Genomic DNA, 19,969 nt, shown 5'->3' with positions numbered 1-19,969 from the left:
TGTATCTTATTTTTATTTTTTGTTTTGTTTCATGTTCATATTATGTGTTTTCACCCAGTTGACTCCAGTTAATAACAGTTCACCCAGTTAATAGCCACTTTTTATGCGCGAAAAACGGGTGATCTTTCTGTCTCGTGATCAGCTTAGTATCTTTCTGTAAGTTTTTTTCTTCTTAATTAAACGTTTAATATACATGAATTTCATAAAGACAACACACGTTTCGAACAGAAAAAAATCATATTCTGTTCTCTTCCTGGTATGTATAACAGATCAGCAGGTCTTATTTTCCCAATTGCTTTTTTCCACTGTATTTATCATAATGGCTAGCCAATGTCCTCTCTTAGCTAGGTAATGTTACTTGTGGATGTGCTTCTGCATTGCGTAGAAGCACATGTATCCATAGAAAGTGTATTATACTACTATTTGAGCTACAGTACATAAAAATAATTATATAGTTATTAATTTCTTTAGGTACGTGATTCCATATTATATTCCCTATTAATCAAATTCTAAAAGTATGCTTTTGTTTACTCCGATAACGAGCACATTCACAGAAAATGTTAATATCTTATGACTTTTCACAAAGTATATAAAGTTAAGATGGTCAGAAGTAGCATGTAAAAACGTTTCCGAAACGTGGTAAAATCTTACTACATGTAAGACTTTGATGCTTAAAATGTTTAGGAAGAAAGTGGAATACTGGTGTGTATTTTTTCTTTAAACTACCAATACCAGCCATATACAGTTTACACTATATGTTTATGTTCCTAAATTAATATAGTTTATGGTGGTGTATCGTGGTTGTAGAGGTTTGATGGGTTTACTGAGACAATTATTAATTGTAGCATTAATCACGAGGATGTTCGTTGTGGCTTTTAGAAAATCAATCGTCAGAACAACTAACAACGCACACACACGGGTTCAATACACGAGATACATTTATTCATATAAATTGTGCACCAAACATATACTAGTCTGCCTGGATACGAGCGGCAGACTTTACTGTGAGGGTTATCAATATACAAGGTATATAATTTCGAAGAGATGCCAACACAAAGAGATACACAACAGAGAATATATGTCAATATATATCGTTCGGTTACCAAATCGCTAATCAGTGTTATTACCCACTGTTACTCTAAACTCGGAAGTAAATACATTACTCATGAATTAAATTGATAACAACTTGTGTTGAGGTACAATTGAATTCTCGAGACACAATGTAGAACATGGGGTTTACTTATCCACTGTGTATGGATTTGGAATCTCCCGGCACGAACACCAAACCAGCTGACAGGCTCTGTTGCAGCCTCTGTTCCAGCGGTTGTCCAATGGGCGTTGTCCCGGCGTCCTCTGGCTACCGGCCAACCAGTTGAGGTACAGCTCGGAATAGGACGGGCAGAGGAATCTGACTGCGGCGCGCAGGGCAGTCGTTGCTCCGAGGAGATCTACCAGCAGTCCAGCTGGCTAGTAGAAAGTCTCTATGCACAGAGTGTGACCGCGAGTCCTCACAAGTCACTCTTTTGCCTGGGAAGAAGCTAGTTCGTTCCCGGTCCAGCGCTGCTTCTGAATAAGCTATTCAGGTTGTCGACGAGGTTCCAACTGTAGGCTGCCGTTGATCAAGCAGAGCATTCACGTTGGTAGAATTCTGAGTACGTACGGGATCCTCGGCCTTGCGCTTAGAACAAAGTCCAAGTCCCGTTGCAGACAACAGCAGTTGTCACATGATTGTCTCTGAGGATGCGTGAAAAAGGCCAAGGAAAGCCCCGATCTGAGCTTGCGCTCCCTTTTTGACCAAGACACAGATGTGTGCTGATTGGTTGAGAGTTTGGCGGGCATTGGAGACCCACGTGGTATTACCACGCCCTGCCAGTCCCTGATTGGTTGATCAAGGTGAGATATGAGTCACTTACTCTTGACACTTAGGAATGCAGTCCAGATGTCCATTTGGCACTCCCTAGACAGATAGGCGCCAATGGATGACCATTGATCATGATAGCCAGGCTTAGCTAAGTGCATCCAGATCTGGGAGCTGTCCTTTATCAAAGGAACCTTAAATCAGCCTGCATGAATACTTTCTCTGTGGCTGCACCACAGAGATGGAAGGTGAGATGGGGCCTCATTTAGGACAGCATACCACCACTTAATTCTATCTTATTAACAAGCATTGCCGCTACAACGGCATCTCTCCTGTCAAACTTCCTCCTGACGTGTTTGACAGGATCTGGGCCGTGATGAACAGTGGGAAAGACGCCCTGTGGAGAGTGAGGAACATGGGGCTGTTCAAAGGCATCGAGGCCCTAGTCAAGGCAGCAGGTAGCCTGGCCCTGTTCATTACCCGAGAGAACTATTACCTCAGAGATCTGTGGAGAGAAGGGAGGGAGGAAGCAGAAAATCTGTTGGAAATAGAGAGCATAGGTCAATATCTCAAGAAACTGTGAAAAACATTATCATGTTTAAGTAAAGAATGTGATTTACACCAGAAAAAAAGAAATTGTTGCTATGTAACTGGTACCATGTCAAAATGTAATGAGATGTGATCATATATACTGTTTTAAGTATGTATATTAATGTAAAGCTTTCTAATTTGTGATGTCCTGTATTTTTTTGTGAAAAGAAAATAAAGTTCTTAAAAAATCGATTCACCCAGGGCGAGGCTCGGCCATTGCACTCCGGCTGTGCTGACCCCTGGGAATTCCCCAAATGTGGGAATCTCGACTGCATAATTTCTGGTAGTGGGGGACTGCGTTCGCGCTCTCCCCTGATGTGCTTGGTCCAATATTAGATACGGAAGAGTTATGACACCACGTGCTGCGATAGGATCCCAGTTCGAAAGCCACTGCTGGTTCCCGGTTTCTTTTAGTTAGAGGTCCGGAGAAGCATTTCAAGCTGGTTACACTACTCCTTCCGGACATTCATTCCCTTTTCAAAGTCAGTCGTTTTCCTGTAGTCTGCATTATTAAGGCCAATTTATTTGGTCATGGGGGCCTCGGTACTGTATGCTAATTCTCAACACAGTTTCACCCGTTTTCTGATTGCTAGGTTCTGTACCCGTGCAGACATGTCAAACAGTGAATGGCTGTACCTCTATTGTATCTGTGCTCAATGAATGAAATCAGTAATAAATTAATATATGTATAGTTATACGAAAAACAAGTGGTTTATCGACTCATCTTCATTTGCAGATTTAGAGGCAGTTCGATATTCGTTTTACAAACGGGTTTTTTTTTATATGGGTCACACACATGCCATAGCAACAAAACATCTCTAGAGATGAGGCTATAGATCACCTTTCCATCCTCCAGGTTTTCCTCCCAAAGCCTACGGCACCAACGGCGACCCCTGCTGGCCAAGAGAGTGAAAGCTTGCAGCACCTGGCATTCCCAGGCGGTCTCCAATCCAAGTACTAACCAGGCCCAACCCTGCTTAGCTGCTGAGATTAGACAAGATCAGGCACATTCAGGGTGGTGTGGCCGCAAGCAAAAGCCATGGCGCCTAACTCGCTACTTGAAGCTGTGTGTGGCTGGGGCTCTGTGCCCCCCGAGCGGGACTGAAGGATCGTTCGTGTGCAACTCTTTGGAAAGGAGCCTCTTTCCAAATCGCATTGCGTACCTGGATGTTGGCGAATGTGCTCCCTTGTGTTGGCTTGTCCCGCACTGGAGGAGAACAAACAAACTGCACGGAGGAGCACAAGGCAAGTCTTCACAAGACAAAAACCTCCAGTGCTCAGCACTCTGAAAACATTTCTGGGCTGTCGCGTGTTTATTTCAGCACATAAAGCGCACCAGTCCAACACGTCGGCCGGGCGCGCGGCGCCTCCGCCCTCTTGTGGCCTTGCGGCCTCAGAGCAAGAGACTCCTTCTCGCTGCCTTTCCGCTGTGTTGCAGAGCCCCGAGAGGGAACCTGGAGCGCACACTTTGTGGGGGGCGGGGAACCGCGTTCGCACTCTGCCCCCAGTCTCTTGCGCGAGTACTAAATCTCACGGCGCCAGCCAGCGGCCAGGAGACAAATACAATATCGCGGGACAGGGGGGCCTCGTCATTGATTGTTACATATGAGACGGGGATTAGGAGGAGACCCCGACTGATTGGTAAAGGGGAACACTAACACCAGAGAGAGTCCCCCGGAGTCTCTTTTTGAGAGACGCCCTCGGATATCTTAATGGCCAAGGAGGGTCGGGACTTCGGTTTTATGCCTCCCCCGAAGGACGGCGCCTGTTTGTGCAGCAGAGTGTCGCCATCAGGATGCTGGGGCATAAGAAAGCCACACAGACCGCAGGGTGAGCGCTCCCTACTGGTCCCAGTCACACCTCTTGCAGGAGCAGCAGCAACCTGAGCTTTTCCGGGGGGAATCTCCCATCCGGGTGCCGGCTAGGCTCACACTTGCTGGGCTGCCGTGGGTAAGCCCAGTCGAGAGTCGCAGGGTGAGATCTAGTCACCGGGGAGAAACGATACAAGCGAAGGATTACTCGGCTCCCAGCACTTGAAAAGACCGACAAATGACTCATTCCCGCCGGAGCTGAATGTACCTGAATTCCCCCGCCCCGCTGTGTTTGCTGTATTGTCTTTGAAGCCGGCCCCCTAGACGAGACGGGCTGTTCCTGTGCCCCAAATAACACTTTACAGGTGCCATTCCCCAGCACTGAGGTCTGCAGATGTGTAGGAAACGGCGCGCTCATTTTCTCATTTTGCCCACCCTTTTGAGTGTTAGTGTGGCGTGTGAGTGTGCGAAAGAGTGGGCCCAGCAGGAGGCGGTGGTGTGCGGGGCGAGGAGCAGGCCTAGCTGCGCGCTTTGTGCTGTGGGTGCGGGCCGCTTGCAGGGGCTTGTACAGCTCATACTTACCTGGCAGGGGTGATACCTTGATCAGCCTGTAGGTGGAGTAGTTGGATCGTTTTCTTGTTTTGTGGAAGCAGTGTTTGTTTTTCAGTTTTCGAAATGGCAACCTTTGGATCCCGCAAGAATGCTGTGCATTTTGAGCTTTTGGATGACCTCTTCATGGACCGTATGCAGTTCAGCAGAAAAGTGTTGCAGAAGGAACTTGGCTTTGAACCTCGGCACTTGGATTTCATCTTCACTTTCCCAGGTCAGAAAGCATTCGAGGTTGTTTTTGCTACCTATTCTCTGTTTGAACAATGTGTGGATGTGTTTGAGGCAAAAAGAGGGAAAGTTCCTGCCCTTGAGAAGATCAACTTGCAGCCTCAGACACAGAGAGAGAGGAAAACGGTGCATGTTATTATGTTCTCGGAACTGGCAAAGACGGAGGACATTCACACCTGGCTTAACCAGTACTGCACCGTCCACCATGGAACTGAGGTTAGAGATGTTGACGGTATAAAAACAGGAGCAAGGAAATTCGAAGTTCGCTTGCTACCGGACAATGTAAATGGAGGCTTAAGGCACCTGCCCTCTACAATCCGGCTGGGCGCCTGCAATGGCTATGTTTTTTATGTGGGACAACCAAAGGTGTGTCGGCGCTGTGGTGCTGTGGGACACCTGGCATCATCCTGCACTGTGAAATGCTGCAAGACCTGTGGCAAACAGGAACATTTAGCCTCTGACTATTCAATGCTGCCAAAGTGCAATTTATGTGGCTCGGAAGGACACGTTTTTAAGAACTGCCCTCACGCCTACGCCAATAAACTCAAAATGAGAAAGGATGAGGCAGTGCTTGTTTCAGCCAAACTGGCCCGAAAAGCCAAAGCAAACAAGTCAAACAAAGAACCCTTGTTGGACAAAGACTCTCAGCCTCCAGCCAGGATCAGTCCTGCTGTGGCTCCGGGGCCGGTGGAAGAGAAATCCACTACGCCCCCACAACCGCAGACTGCTCCAGACAAGCATGAGGGTTTGAAAACCCCTGAGAACAGCGAGGACCCCTCCCCCACTCCTGCTCCTCAGAACGAGAGCCAGTGTGGGGCCCCCCGGTGGAGCGGGTCCAGCGAGGATACCCAGGATTCAGCGGAGCTGCTTTTCTCAGACTCTGCAAGTCCTACAGATGCCCTCCTCTCCTCCATCCAGTCCATCACGGAGGATCTGCAGCAGCTGGTGGGTGAGGGGGAAGAGGAGACTGGTGCATCAGCTGCACCCCTTTCCCCTCAGTGCTCCCAGGAGCTGGACTTGAGGAAAAGGAAAAATGACTCTGTTTTCTCCCCGAGCGAGGAGGAAGGAGAGCATGGCGATGGGGACAGCTGGAACCCCTCCACCCCTCCCTCTACCCCCTTCCTTGAAATGGACTCCGTGAACGCTTTTACTGCTGCCACCCTGATGAAGGCTCATTCAGAGGATGGCTGGCAGGAAATTGGTAAGAAGAAAAAGAAAAAGAAGAAGGTAACAGGTGAGACAGAAGAGAAATGTGTTTTGTAAACACTGGTTCCACTTTCTTATGTAATATGGCTCTAAACATAATTTCTCTTAACACCAGAGGTATCAGTGACAGAGTTAAATGCCAGTCTGTCTTTGATTACCTCCAGCAGAGAGAGGGAGATGTGTTGATGTTGCCGGAGTGTGCTTTAGCCTATCAAGAGAGGTATAAAAGCTTTGAAGATAGGTGGGATAAAGGACCTTCTGTTTGGTCAGGGGACAATAACAACAGAGCCTCTGGCGTGGCCGTTCTTTTCAAAGGATGGGCATTCAAATTGAAAAGTATTCAGAGGGTCATAGATGGCAGGTTGCTGTGTGTGGATGTGGAATGGGGGACCGTTAACCTGCGGCTAATCAATGTGTGTTGTCCTACTGACGTGGGAGGAAGGGTGGAGCTACTCAAGGCACTCTCTCCCCTATTGTTATGTTGCACAGACGTGATAGTGGGAGGGGATTTTAATTGTATCTTAGAGCACACAGACAGGCAGTCTAGCTCTCCGATAAAATTGGATTCCAGCTCACTGGCCCTGCAAAACTTAGTTCAAGACTTTAAACTCTCAGACACATATAGATGTATATATCCCACAACAGCAGGATATACATGGTCAGGGAGGAATAGCAGCTCCAGAATTGACTATTGCTTTGTCTCAGAGAGAGTGAAAGTTGTTGGGGTCACTCTTCAGCCTGTCTTCTCAGATCATCAGGCTTTAGGGTGTAGAGTGGAACTCCAGGGCGGGACTGTCTTTGGCCCAGGCCTCTGGAAACTCAACACAAAGCTGCTAGAGAACGAGGGGGTAGTATCCCGCTACAAGGAGAAACTATCACAGTGGCTGTCCTTGCAGTGTCTGTACGGGTCAGTAGGAGAGTGGTGGGAGGAGGTGAAGGTGAGGACAAAGGCCTTTTTCATGGCTGAGGGAAGGAAGGCTGCTGCCAGACGGAGAGGAGTGCTAGCCAGGAAACAGAGGCAGCTGCAGCATCTCTACACGATGCTGCACAGTGGCTTCGATGTGCTTGAGGATATCACCCTTTTAAAAAAGGACATCCGGAGCATAGCGGAAGAAAGTATTCGAGGAGTGCTGTTAAGAAGCAGAGTGCAGTTCTTGGAAGAAAATGAGAAGTGTACTCGCTTCTTCTTCAGGAAAGTGGTAGGCTCCAAGTCTGTCATGGAAAGTGTAGTTGATGAGGAGGGAAGAGAGAGTACAGAGCTGAGTGCTATCCTCTCCTGCATCGAGGCCTTCTTGTCACGGACGTCCAAAGGGACTAACCGTGGGGAGCAGGAGGGCAGAAAAAGACCCATATGCGTAGCGGCGAGACGGGAAAAAGGCCCGGGCTCATTAGTGCAAAGAGTTCAGGAATGCCGTATAGATACCTGTGCCCTCAGGGAGCGGACATGGGGCGCCCTGGTGCTAGGCGGGTCTCAGGACATCCGAACGTCAGTGCTGAGCGAGGACAGAGTGCAAGACCCGGAAATATATAACCCAAGGGAAAGAGAGGGACAGGAAGGACAGCAGACCAGAAACTAGGGACAGGACAGAGAAGGACCGCCGTCTGGCTGCAGAGGGCGTGACACTTCTACTCAAGACTGTACAGCTCTACAGAGGTAAAGGATGAAGAAATTCATTTTTTTACCTCAAAGCTAGAAAACGTTTTGAGTGAAGAAGATAGGGAAGTACTTGAGGGGGATTTGACAGTAGAAGAGCTGAGAGGCTATGGAGAGCTTACAGAAGGGGAAAACTCCGGGTGCTGACAGGCTCCCTAAAGGGGCGTCTGCTTTTACTACTTGCACGAATAAAGGTAAAAAAAAGCCAATCGATGTGAACGAACGGCACTTTACAGAGGAGTACTGCCTGACTGGATGGTTGATGAATGACAGAGGCCACTCCGAGCTCTTCTCGGTTTGCGCTGCTTTTAAGCCGACAGAGCTCGTCCTGGTCTGTCGGCACAGCCCATTTGCAAATGATCGGCTCCGCGTACAGAAGGAACGTGCGTTTGGTACAAGAGTGCATGAAGGCACCGGAAATACATTGGGAACAAATGACCGGTCGCTCAATACCTCTGTGAAGTACAGGAGCGTGCAAAACGAGGCTGTTTCCACCCGGTCTCAAACCGGGAACATTTCGCGGGTTAGGCGAACGTGATAGCCGCTACACTACGGAAACCTGCAGGGACCGCTCTCCGCCGCCCCAGGCTTCCGCTCGATAAGCTACTGGACACACCCGCCCCTCCTCACACAGACCGTGGAAAAGCCCCCGAGTGGGAGGGCTCTCTCTTCCTCCCAGGAGCTCTTGGACACGACGCACAGACAGGGCGCGGGGAGCTGCCGCCTGCAAACGCGGCTCCAGGCAGGACTCCACTCCGCAGGAGCCGCAGAGCAGAGGAGATGGGGGCAGCTTAGCTCCTGTGCAGAGACCTGAGCTGTTATTGCTGCGGACGCTGTCTTTTCTGAACTCGGGGTAGGAGTGAATGTTGAGTTGCCCTTAGAAATGAAGCAGAGCACTTCAACGGCACGGGTGTGTGTGTGTGCGTGCGCCCTGGTGATTCTGGGAGACAGATCGAACCTGGGCTAAAAGAGAGGGGGCTTAGCCCTCTTCCATTTGCTACTTCAAAGTTGTACAACCCATTTGTATCTGCTAGGCGGCGCAGTCGTCGTCTACAAAGAAGGCTTTGAAAAGCGTCAAAGGCAAGTCATTCCGAGTTGGTCGTTTGTGTTTTCCGTTCAGACGCGAAATGCTGAAATGATCTCTCGTCTCCTCGGTTGTCATTTCTGCTCCGTAAAGGATTCACAGCACGCGTCGCCTTCCAGCACGCTGGGTCGGGACACGATGCCGGGGGTCGGAGCACGCGATGTCTTCCTCGTTAGTATAGTGGCAAGTATCCCCGCCTGTCACGTGGGAGACCGGGGTTCGATTCCCCGACGGGGAGTAGCTTTTCTTTCACCTCCTTAGAGAAAGGACTGCCTTTCACTTCTCTGTTTTCTTTCACAGCGTCGTGCACCTTTTCATTGCTCTCGCTTTCAGAGCCTCCGCACGGCACACGACTCGACATCAGGAAGCACATTGAAGTGAAAGCAGGAAGCGCTGCGACATGCACTGTGCAGATCCCGCCACACTAAGAGGTGAGTGGGTCTGTTCGATGCACAAAGAACGCACAAAGAAGGCAAGTCATTCCGAGTTGGTCGTCTGTGTTTTCCGTTCAGACGCGAAATGCTGAAATGATCTCTCAGCTCCTCGGCTCCGTAAAGGAATCACAGCACGCATCGGCTTCCAGCACGGTGGGTCGGGACACGATGCCGGGGGTCGGAGAGAGCGATGTCTTCCTCGTTAGTATAGGACCTGTCACCTGTGCCCACCTGTCACGCGGGAGACCGGGGTACATCAGGACGCGCATTGAAGTGAAAGCAGGATGCGCTGCGACATGCACTGTGCAGATCCCGCCACACTAAGAGGTGAGTGGGTCTGTTCGATCACAGCGCTAGGCGAATCCCCAATCCCCTTTTGTGCGTGGCGACAAAAGAAGGCTGTTTCCGCCCGGTTTCGAACCGGGGACCTTTCGCGTGTGAGGCGAACGTGATAACCACTACACTACAGAAACGGTGGTAAGACGTGCCCAGCGGCCCAGCGCTGAGCTTCGCCAATGCGATTCAGCTGCTTCCAGTGCCTTTATTGGAGTGCGCTGATGGACCGTGCTCTCTCTCCAGAGACCAGCACGCCTGTCATTGACGGAGCAGGAAAGGCGGTGCCACATTCTACAGCCCTCTCCACGCAATCGACGAAATCGGGCTACTGAAGTGGAGAAAATCGCCTCTCCAGAAAGTGCAAATATCATCTTGGAGAGTATAAATCCTATTGCCGAAGGTCAGCCCTGTCTACCAGAGTAACCCTCCCACAGCGATGATCAGCTCGTCTCACACGCGAGAAGTTTCGGTTGGAAAGAAGCGCCCCCTCTTCTCGCACGTTTTGCACGTTCGAGTGGTTTTAATGCGGCTCCTTCGTACACGGTGCTGATCTTTTGGAAAGCAGGAGGCAAAACCAACACGTTCTCATACGGGGAGTCGAACCCGGGCCGCCTGGGTGAAAACCAGGAATCCTAACCCCTAGACCATATGGCAGCGAACAACCGCGCTGTTCCCAGCATCATGCAAGCAAACTACATAAATATGAGAAAACATGCAAGAGAGTTGTCACTCAGAGTGTCGAAGGGTCGATGTATACTGGGGCTCAGTTGAAATGCAACGTCAGGACTTTTCCGAATTATGTCACACGAAGAGAGCACAGCCTTTTCCGCCCTGCCACGTGTGTATCGGTAACTCGCCGTGATCGTATAGTGGTCAGTACTTTGCATTGTGGCCGCAACAACCCTGGTTCGAATCCGGGTCACGGCAGAATAGGGGCGTCTGCTTTTACTACTTGCACGAATGAAGGCCAAAAAAAGCCAATCGATGTGAACGAACGGCGCTTTGCAGAGGAGTACTGCCTGACTGGATCGTTGATGAACGACAGAGGCCACTCCGACCTCTTCTCGGTTTTCTTCAATGACTTACTAAGGATCTTCTTCACATTCGCCCATGCAGGGGAAGCCAGTTACACCAAAGCAAACGTAGGAAAGTGCATTTCAAGCAGAGACCAGGAGGGACTTGTTTACACCGAGAGTGGTCGGAGAATGGAACAATGCGCCCAGCCCTGTTGCTGGAGCCGATTCTTGATGAGATCTTGGGCTCACTAAGAGGCCCCCGCTGGATGCTAATCTTTCTGTTGTTCTTGCAGGTCCTGCGCTGCTTTTGAGCCGACAGAGCTCGTCCTGGTCTGTCGGCACAGCCCAATTGCAAATGATCGGCTCCGCGTACAGAAGGAACGTGCGTTTGGTACAAGAGTGCACGAAGGCACCGGAAATACATTGGGAACAAATGACCGGTCTCTCAAGACCTCTGTGAAGTACAGGAGCGTGCAAAACGAGACTGTTTCCACCCGGTCTCGAACCGGGGACCTTTCGCGTGTTAGGCGAACGTGAAAGCCGCTACACTACGGAAACCTACAGGGACCGCTGCTGGTGTCTCGCTTGCGTTTCGGGCTGAGAAAGGGACGCGTCACTTTAGGCAGGGGGCGCTGGAGAGAGGAACAAAGGGCGCGATGAAACAAAATGCCGAAACCCGTGATCGAACCAGGGACCTTTAGATCTTCAGTCTAACGCTCTCCCAACTGAGCTATTTCGGCGGTGCACAGAGCCCACAGCCACCTGCTCCAGCCTTCCTGTGTTGCGGCATGAGCGCACCAAGAGGAGCGGGAGAGTGTTGCAGGAACGTCACTCAGAAGGAAAGCCACGCAGCTGCGCCCTCTGAGCTCTGTCCAGCGCATCTTCCTCGCATGGACTCCTGCCTGCGACGGGCAGGAAACAATTAACAAGAACAGAACAACACCCCATAAGTGTGTCTCATGACCACACCTTAGGTTGTGACACGTGCAGGTGTGAGGGGTAGCCGGGCTACTTTGGAGCAGAGCTCGGGCGGAGGGGGGGCGGAAAAGCAGACAAAGAGGTGACACCTCAAGGTCTGCACGATCACAGCTCTCCGCCGCCCCAGGCTTCCGCTCGATAAGCTACTGGACACACCCGCCCATCCTCACACAGACCGTGGAAAAGCCCCCGCGTGGGAGGGCTCTCTCTTCCTCCCAGGAGCTCTTGGACACGACGCACAGACAGGGCGCGGGGAGCCGCCGCCTGCAAACACGGCTCCAGGCAGGACTCCACTCCGCAGGAGCCGCAGAGCAGAGGAGATGGGGGCAGCTTAGCTCCTGTGCAGAGACCTGAGCTGCTGTTGCTGCGGACGCTGTCTTTTCTGCACTCGGGGTAGGAGTGAATGTTGAGTTGCCCTTAGAAATGAAGCAGAGCACTTCAACGGCACGGGTGTGTGTGTGTGCGTGCGCCTGGTGATTCTGGGAGACAGATCGAACCTGGACTAAAAGAGAGGGGGCTTTGCCCTCTTCCATTTGCTAGTTCAAAGTTGTACAACCCATTTGTATCTGCTAGGCGGCGCAGTCATCATCCACAAAGAAGGCTTTGAAAAGCGTCAAAGGCAAGTCATTCCGAGTTGGTCGTTTGTGTTTTCCGTTCAGACGCGAAATGCTGAAATGATCTCTCGTCTCCTCGGTTGTCATTTTTGCTCAGTAAAGGAATCACAGCACGCGTCGCCTTCCAGCACGCTGGGTCGGGACACGATGCCGGGGGTCGGAGCGTGCGATGTCTTCCTCGTTAGTATAGTGGCAAGTATCCCTGCCTGTCACGTGGGAGACTGGGGTTCGATTCCCCGACGGGGAGTAGCTTTTCTTTCACCTCCTTAGAGAAAGGACTGCCTTTCACTTCTCTGTTTTCTTTCACAGCGTCGTGCACCTTTTCATTGCTCTCGCTTTCAGAGCCTCCGCACGGCACACGACTTGACATCAGGAAGCACATTGAAGTGAAAGCAGGAAGCGCTACGACATGCACTGTGCAGATCCCGCCACACCTAAGAGGTGAGTGGGTCTGTTCGATCACAGCGCTAGGCGAATCCCCAATCCCCTTTTGTGCATGGCGACAAAAGAAGGCTGTTTCCGCCCTGTTTCGAACCGGGGACCTTTCGTGTACCGGGGTAAAGTTAGCTCGAAGTTCGAAAACGATTTTGGCACGCCTGTAGCGCTTTCACGAAACCTCTTAGAATTGTGAGAATGCTTGTTTTGTGTATAAAATACATTGTGGATGCTTTCTCAGCCTTTACTTTTTCGTTTTTATGACATTTTTTTGACCAAGCACGAATATTCTTTTGTCCATATCTTCGCAATGGAAGCACTGAACGCCGTCAAACCAAATGCATTTTAAAGACCACGACTTGTGGATATTTCCACACCCTTTACATCAAACTATCAGTAAGCAAATTATCTTTTTTTAAACCTCCGGTTTTTCATCGATGCGTAATTACGCAAGAACTGGAACCCAGTGGACCGCTGTGTGCACACGTTCACAAAGCGAGAAATACTGTTCAATATGGCTTCATGCGAAAAACCCGTATATGACCATAAGAAGCAGAACAGCGCGGTCTCCAATTACCCTGACTGTAAGCACGGGAATAAAGCTTTGTTTGATTTCTGAAACCCTTCCTTTATGTCCTGTTTTCATTCAGGTAAGGGTAAACTATATTCACAATACTACTGACAGCAGGAAGATTAAAATATTCTTTACTCAGCAGCTTATTAAAAACAGCTCCCATGATGTTCATACCGACTTTTTACACAGAACACTGACACAGCTTTGTGTTCTGAATCTCTTTTTCTCTTGCTTTTATTTAATGTGGCACAATGCACTGGGATAGGGGTATTCTGTTCACAAACCAATAGCATTTAAACCACAGCACCCACAATGCTGCAGGTAAGTGTTTTGCACACTAAGCAGGTCATCTGACTATTCCCAGCTTTGTTTTTGGTTATGGAACCTTTATTTTTTTTATGATTTTCTGAAGATAACACTACAGGTAACACACTGGGGTAGGTGGGTCTTCTTCATGGCTCAATAGCATTTCAAATATAGCAGCCACACTGCTGTACCCAAGTGTTTTACACACCAGACAGGCCCCCGAACCTCATACAACCTTGCTGTGGCTGTGGCCCCTTTCTTTATTTTGTAATGATTTTCTGAAGTTTACACTACAGGTAATACACTGGGACGAGTGGGTCGTCTTCATGGCTCAATAGCATTTCAAATACAGCAACCACACTGCTGTACCCAAGTGTTTTACACACCAGACAGGCCCCCAAACCTCATACAACCTTGCTGTGGCTGTGGCCCCTTTCTTTATTTTGTAATGATGTTCTGAAGATAACACTACAGGTAATATAGTGCCATAGGCGGGTCGACTTCATGGCTCAATAGCATTTCAAATACAACAGCCACACTGCTGAAACCAAGTGTTTTACACACCAGACAGCCCCCAGAACCTTATACAACCTTGCTGTGGTTGTGGCCCCTTTCTTTATTTTTTTATGAGTTTTTCAATATGGCACCATTAGACAGGCGGTACATGGGGATAGTACATCGTGCTCTTCACGAGTCAATAGCTCTTCAAGCACAACAGCCACAGTGCTGCAACCAGGTGTTTTACACACCAGACAGCTCCCCTAACCTTATACAACCTCGCTTTGAGTTGTTTAACATTTCTTTCAAATCACTTGGGTTCATCAATCATTTGATCATTTTTCAGCGTGGAATAAACCTATTACTTGTTCCTTGGAGATTACCATCTGCTGATAAGATATGATCGCTATATTGACCATATACAATTTCTTGCATAAGGAATTCATATTTTGCATACACCGATCCCCCCAGAGTCTCAAGTGATTCTGGTTTTGGAAAGCTAAAGGACAATGAGCTTCACGATACCAGGGGGACAGTGGGTGGTCAAGTCTCCCCTAAACAATGGATCTTGTCAGATTATGATGTCAGTGCATTTAATAATGTTGTTGAACTCTCTTTAGCCCAAATACAGAGGAGCCCAGACCCAGAATGTTTCACATACTGACAGAGAGTGATCTCATTATGTGTGTTTGGATTTTAACAACTATTTTTATTGTTTGCTAGAACCAAAACAATGTATGTTAGACATTTTCATCTTCAGCCAAAAATACAAACCTGTGTACGTAGTGTGGTGCAGGTTCTTGTCCCATCCTGCTCTTGGTCCAGGTTGGAGGGTTGCACAGATTCTGAGTCTTGTTAGCTGGTATGGATGGGTTTGGGGGTGTTGATACCAGAGTGGTCCAGGAGGGGGATTCAGGTGTCTCGGGGGCATTCTTGTTTTTCTATGAGTTCAAGTTGATTCTGTTGGTTCTGTCATGAATCTCCCTCACGCAGGCAAGCGCTCCCGCATTCCCTCGAGCTCTCCCCATACCAAACGTGCACATGTCAATCAGTCCTCTACTTAAACCCTCATCTGTCCCCCGGTCATTGCTCATGATTGAGATTCTCTCCCGGAGCTTACGTACTAACTACACCTTTGCCTTACTACGACTTCTCCCCTGGACCTCGACCCCGCTTTTCCGACAACCGCTTTAGCCACTCGATTTTGTACCTTCACCTGTTTTAAGCTTTCTCGGATCCTGACCCCAGCCTGTCTCTTCGTTTACGCCTCTGCCTACCGACGCAACTTCTACGCCTTCCCGGACTCCGACCCCTGCCAGTCCCTCGACTACGCCTTCGCCTGTCGATTCTGTGCCTACGCCTGTACTACGCCTTCCCGGACTCGGGCCCCTGCCTGTTTACTCCGACTACGCCTGCGTCTCGCGCCAACCCTACCAAGGGCACCGCATTGGATCCCTATCCTCAGCAGTCAGCCCCTGCGTGACAGGTTCTGAGTGTCTTGGTTACATCCGTTTGTGTGTATAGATGAAAAAGCTATTGAAGAGCACCCCCACACCCCCCACCCGTCTCGGTGGAGGTTGCCATGTTCAAAAAATCCTAAAAAGATAATTAAAGTTGCACACAACAAAGCATGACTGTGAAAGGTCAGGAGGCCTGCCTAGTGAGCACAACACTTGATAACAGTAAAAAAAAACATTAAAAAATAAAGAAATGTTCCACAACTCAAAACGAGGTTGTATAAGGTTAGGGGAAATGTCTGGTGTAAAACACCTGGTTGCAGCACTGTGGCTGTTGTGCTTGAAGAGCTATTGACTCATGAATAGCACCCCCCAATCCCCATGTACCGCCTGTCTAATGGTGCCATATTGAAAAACTAAAATTCTTATTAAAAAAATAAATAAAGGGGCCACAACCACAGAAAGGTTGTATAAGGTTAGGGGACCTGTGTGGTGTGTAAAACACTTGGTTTCAGCAGTGTGGGTGCTGTATTTGAAATGCTATTGAGCCATGAAGTCGACCCACCTATGGCACTATATTACCTGTAGTGTTATCTTCAAAAAATCATAAAAAATTAAAGAAAGGGGCCACAGCCACAGTAAGGTTGGATGAGGTTCGGGGCCTGTCTGGTGTGTAAAACACTTGGTTTCAGCAGTGTGGGTGCTGTATTTGAAATGCTATTAAGCCATGAAGATGACCCACCTATCCCAGTGTATTACCTGTAGTGTTATCTTCAGAAAATCCTAAAAAATATAAAGAAAGGTTCCACAACCCAAAACAAAGCTTGGAAAAGTCAGAGGACCTGCTTACTGTGCACAACACTTGCAGCATTGTGGGTGCTGTGGTTTAAATGCTATTGGTTTGTGAACAGAATACCCCTATCCCAGTGCATTGTGCCACATTAAATAAAAGCACGAGAAAAAGAGATTCAGAACACAAAGCTGTGTCAGTGTTCTGTGTGAAACGTCGGTTTGAACATCATGGGAGCTGTTTTTAATAAGCTGCTGAGAAAAGAATATTTTAATCTTCCTGCTGTCAGTAGTATTGTGAATATAGTTGACCCTTACCTGAATGAAAACAGGACGTAAAGGAAGGGTTTCAGAAATCAAACAAAGCTTTATTCCCGTGCTTACAGTCTGGGTAATGGGAGACTGCGCTGTTCTGCTTCCTATGGTCATATACGGGTTTTTCGCACGAAGCCGTATTGAACAGTATGTCTCGCGTTGTGAACGTGTGCACACAGCGGTCCCCCGGGTTCCAGTTCATGCGTAATTACGCATCGATGAAAAAAGATAATTAGCTCACTGATAGTTTGATGTAAAGGCTGTGGAAATATCCACAAGTCGTGGTCTTTAAAATGCATTTGGTTTGAAGGCGTTCTGTGCTTCCATTGTGGAGATATGGACAAAAGAATATTCGTGCTTGGTCAAAAAAATGTCATAAAACCGAAAAAGTAAAGGCTGAGAAATCATCCACAATGTATTTTATACATAAAGCAAGTTTTTTTGTAACTCTACGAGATTTCGTGAAAGCGCTACAGGCGTGCCAAAATCATTTTCGAACTTCAAGCTAACTTTACCCCGGTCGTGTGCGGACGGTTGTGTTTCTTGAATCTCTTGTAATCATCAAAGGTTGTTGTTTAGTCCTTCAGTACTTTCTCGAGTTGTACCATGGATATTTTATGCGATTAATACTATTCATGCTCTTTTGCCTTTTCCTTCACATATGGAAAAAGTTCAAGGTGTTCTTGTTGTTGTTGCTGTGCTCCACATCTACACGAGAGCACCTGTAACAGTACAGGACACGGAGTGAGGAATTCGCGCAGCTTTCAGTTTAGTGCCGAGTCCAGGGGAGGACTCGCTCGCTGAATGATTTCTCAAGAAATCCCGGGTGAGATTTAACAGGTGATTTCTTCAACAGCCACGAGAAATGTGGCGACGTTCTCTGGATTTCCTGAATATGATGTTAAATTAGTTCAAATCATTTGTTGTAGTTAACAGAACTAAATGCTTTGGAGGTACATCTAAAACAGCAGAGCAACACTGTAGCACTTCGTGTGTGACTGAACTTAATTGTGTAAACCTGGCTCTCTATGAACACCGACAAAGAGTTCTCACTCAACAGAAGATTGCGATGTGAGCACAATAATATAAAGCACTTGGAGATGCCAGGGATTGAACCCGGGACCTCATACATGCGAAGCATGCGCTCTACCACTGAGCTACATCCCCAGTGGTGTGTGCTCATGGCGAATGCCTGCAATTTCCCACTTTCGTGTTTCCTCTACTACAGAGTAAATTCATGGGAATGAAGAAATAAGGAAGGAAAAATAATCGCATCGAAGCTTCCAGAGACTGGGCAAAAACGAATCGGTTATTTTTATATCCAGTCACACGGGCGGCGGTGGTTAATTCCTCGACGGGGGAGTACTTTTTTACCTCCTTACTCTACTGTCTTTTAATTCTGTTTTCTTTGAAAGCTATTTGCATCTTTTAAGTGCTCTCGGTTAAACTACGCATAGAACAACAGCAGTACTGATGATTTTCATTGACTGATGCACACTTCTTCTGTACAACTCCAGTGATAAAGCCCTGTCTGTAAATATTGTAGAAGAACGAAAAAGGGCGAAACAACGCTCCAACCACAGGAATGGTAACCAGAAGGATCGTGTTCTTATTTAATGTCATTTTGAGATGCCTTGTCAACGCAGACAGGCGTTAGAGCTGAACAAATAATTTATAGTGGTGGTTGTAAACATGGAACATGTTATTTCTATACCAGGAAGAAAGGAGCAGACTCTTAAACTCTTTAACTCTTAAGTTAAAAGAGACAAAAACGACACCTAATCACAGCTAACATTAATTAAAATGACATCACAACAAAAGAGCAGAGCTTTGAGTGAATCAAATTCGTTTTCATTAAATGTCTGTGTCTTCATCACTTTGACCGGGGTAAAGTTAGCTTGAAGTTCGAAAACGATTTTGGCATGCCTGTAGCGTTTTTATGAAACAATTGCTTTGTATATACAATTGCTCTGTGTATAAAGTACATTGTGAATGTTCTCACAGCCTTCAGTTTGTCTTTTTATTCCACGCACGAATATTCTTGTGTCCATATCACATATCATATAACACAGAACGCCTTCAAACCAAATGCATTTTAAAGACCACGACTTTGAAAATTTTCACAACCCCTCCATAAACATATCAGTGAGCTAATTATTCTTTTCTGACAGTCGGGGTTTTGATTGATGCGCAATTACGCACCATCTGGAACACTGGGGGACCGCTGTATACATACATACATTCACAACGCAGAAATACTGCTCAATAGAGTTTCATGCGAAAAACCCATATATGACCATAGGAAGCAGAACAGCAGTTTCCAATTACCCAGACTGTCAGCATGGGAATAAAGCTTTGTTTTATTTCTGAAACCCTTTCTTTATTTCCTGTTTTCATTCTGCAGGAAAATTCCTATTCTTTACTCAACAGCTTTTTAAAAACAGCAGCCATGATGTTCAAATCATGATGTCCATGATTGTTTACACAGAAGACTGGCAGAGCTTTGGGTTGTGAATCTCTTTTTCTCATGGTTTTATTGAATGTGGCACTGTGCACTAGGATAGGGGGATGCTGTTCACAAGCCAATAGCACTTAATCCACAGCACCCACAATGCTGCAAGTAAGTGTTTTACACACTAAGCAGGTCCTCTGACCTTTCCCAGCCTTGCTTTGGGTTGTGAAACCTCTTTCAGTTTTTGTTATGATTTTTTCAATACGGCACCTATTAGACACGCAATACACTGGGATAGGGAGGTCCTCTTCATGACTCAATAGCATTTGAAGCACAACATTCACAATGCTACAACCAAGTGTTTTACACACCAGACAGCTCCCCTCACCTTATACAACCTTGCTTTGGGTTGTGAAAGTGTTCTTTATTTTTTTATGATTTTTTGAATATAACATTACAGGTAATATACTGGAATAGGGGGGTCTTCTTAATACATGGGGTACATGGGGATAGCGCCTTAAAAGGTGGCTTCTCAAAGCTCTTTACAGAATGACAACAACAATAAAAATACACAAGATAAAACACAATTACAATATATAGAGGAGACCATGGATGGTGGTACTAAGAAAAGCAGAGGGGTGAAGAATGGAACCAGTTCAGTAAAGGCTTTTCTAAAGAAGAGGGTTTTGAGTCTGGATTTGAAGTAGTTTAGAGAAGGTGACTC

At 47.6% G+C, this 19,969-nt stretch overlaps 6 non-coding genes and 1 pseudogene across 6 annotated transcripts; 2 read left to right on the top strand and 5 right to left on the bottom strand.

Annotated features, from left to right (window-relative positions):
• The first annotated feature begins 2,599 nt into the window (after positions 1 to 2,599).
• Positions 2,600 to 2,764, top strand: LOC138243646 (U1 spliceosomal RNA). The gene has a single exon (XR_011192299.1). It is a non-coding gene; the product is annotated as a U1 spliceosomal RNA (small nuclear RNA).
• Positions 2,765 to 3,362: 598 nt separating this feature from the next.
• On the bottom strand, positions 3,363 to 3,481 carry LOC138217892 (5S ribosomal RNA; annotated as a pseudogene).
• Positions 3,482 to 9,207: 5,726 nt separating this feature from the next.
• trnad-guc (transfer RNA aspartic acid (anticodon GUC)) lies at positions 9,208 to 9,279 on the top strand. The gene has a single exon. It is a non-coding gene; the product is annotated as a tRNA-Asp (tRNA).
• A 596-nt stretch (positions 9,280 to 9,875) lies between these two features.
• trnav-cac (transfer RNA valine (anticodon CAC)) lies at positions 9,876 to 9,948 on the bottom strand. The gene has a single exon. It is a non-coding gene; the product is annotated as a tRNA-Val (tRNA).
• A 1,364-nt stretch (positions 9,949 to 11,312) lies between these two features.
• trnav-aac (transfer RNA valine (anticodon AAC)) lies at positions 11,313 to 11,385 on the bottom strand. The gene has a single exon. It is a non-coding gene; the product is annotated as a tRNA-Val (tRNA).
• Positions 11,386 to 11,494: 109 nt separating this feature from the next.
• Positions 11,495 to 11,567, bottom strand: trnaf-gaa (transfer RNA phenylalanine (anticodon GAA)). Its single transcript has one exon. It is a non-coding gene; the product is annotated as a tRNA-Phe (tRNA).
• A 6,321-nt stretch (positions 11,568 to 17,888) lies between these two features.
• trnaa-cgc (transfer RNA alanine (anticodon CGC)) lies at positions 17,889 to 17,960 on the bottom strand. Its single transcript has one exon. It is a non-coding gene; the product is annotated as a tRNA-Ala (tRNA).
• Between the last annotated feature and the right edge of the window lie 2,009 nt (positions 17,961 to 19,969).

This window comes from Lepisosteus oculatus, chromosome 14 (assembly GCF_040954835.1).
Source record: "Lepisosteus oculatus isolate fLepOcu1 chromosome 14, fLepOcu1.hap2, whole genome shotgun sequence".
NCBI classification, from domain to species: Eukaryota; Metazoa; Chordata; class Actinopteri; order Semionotiformes; family Lepisosteidae; genus Lepisosteus; species Lepisosteus oculatus.
The sequence above is the reverse complement of the archived record's forward strand: the minus strand, read 5'-3'. Positions and strand labels throughout refer to the sequence as shown.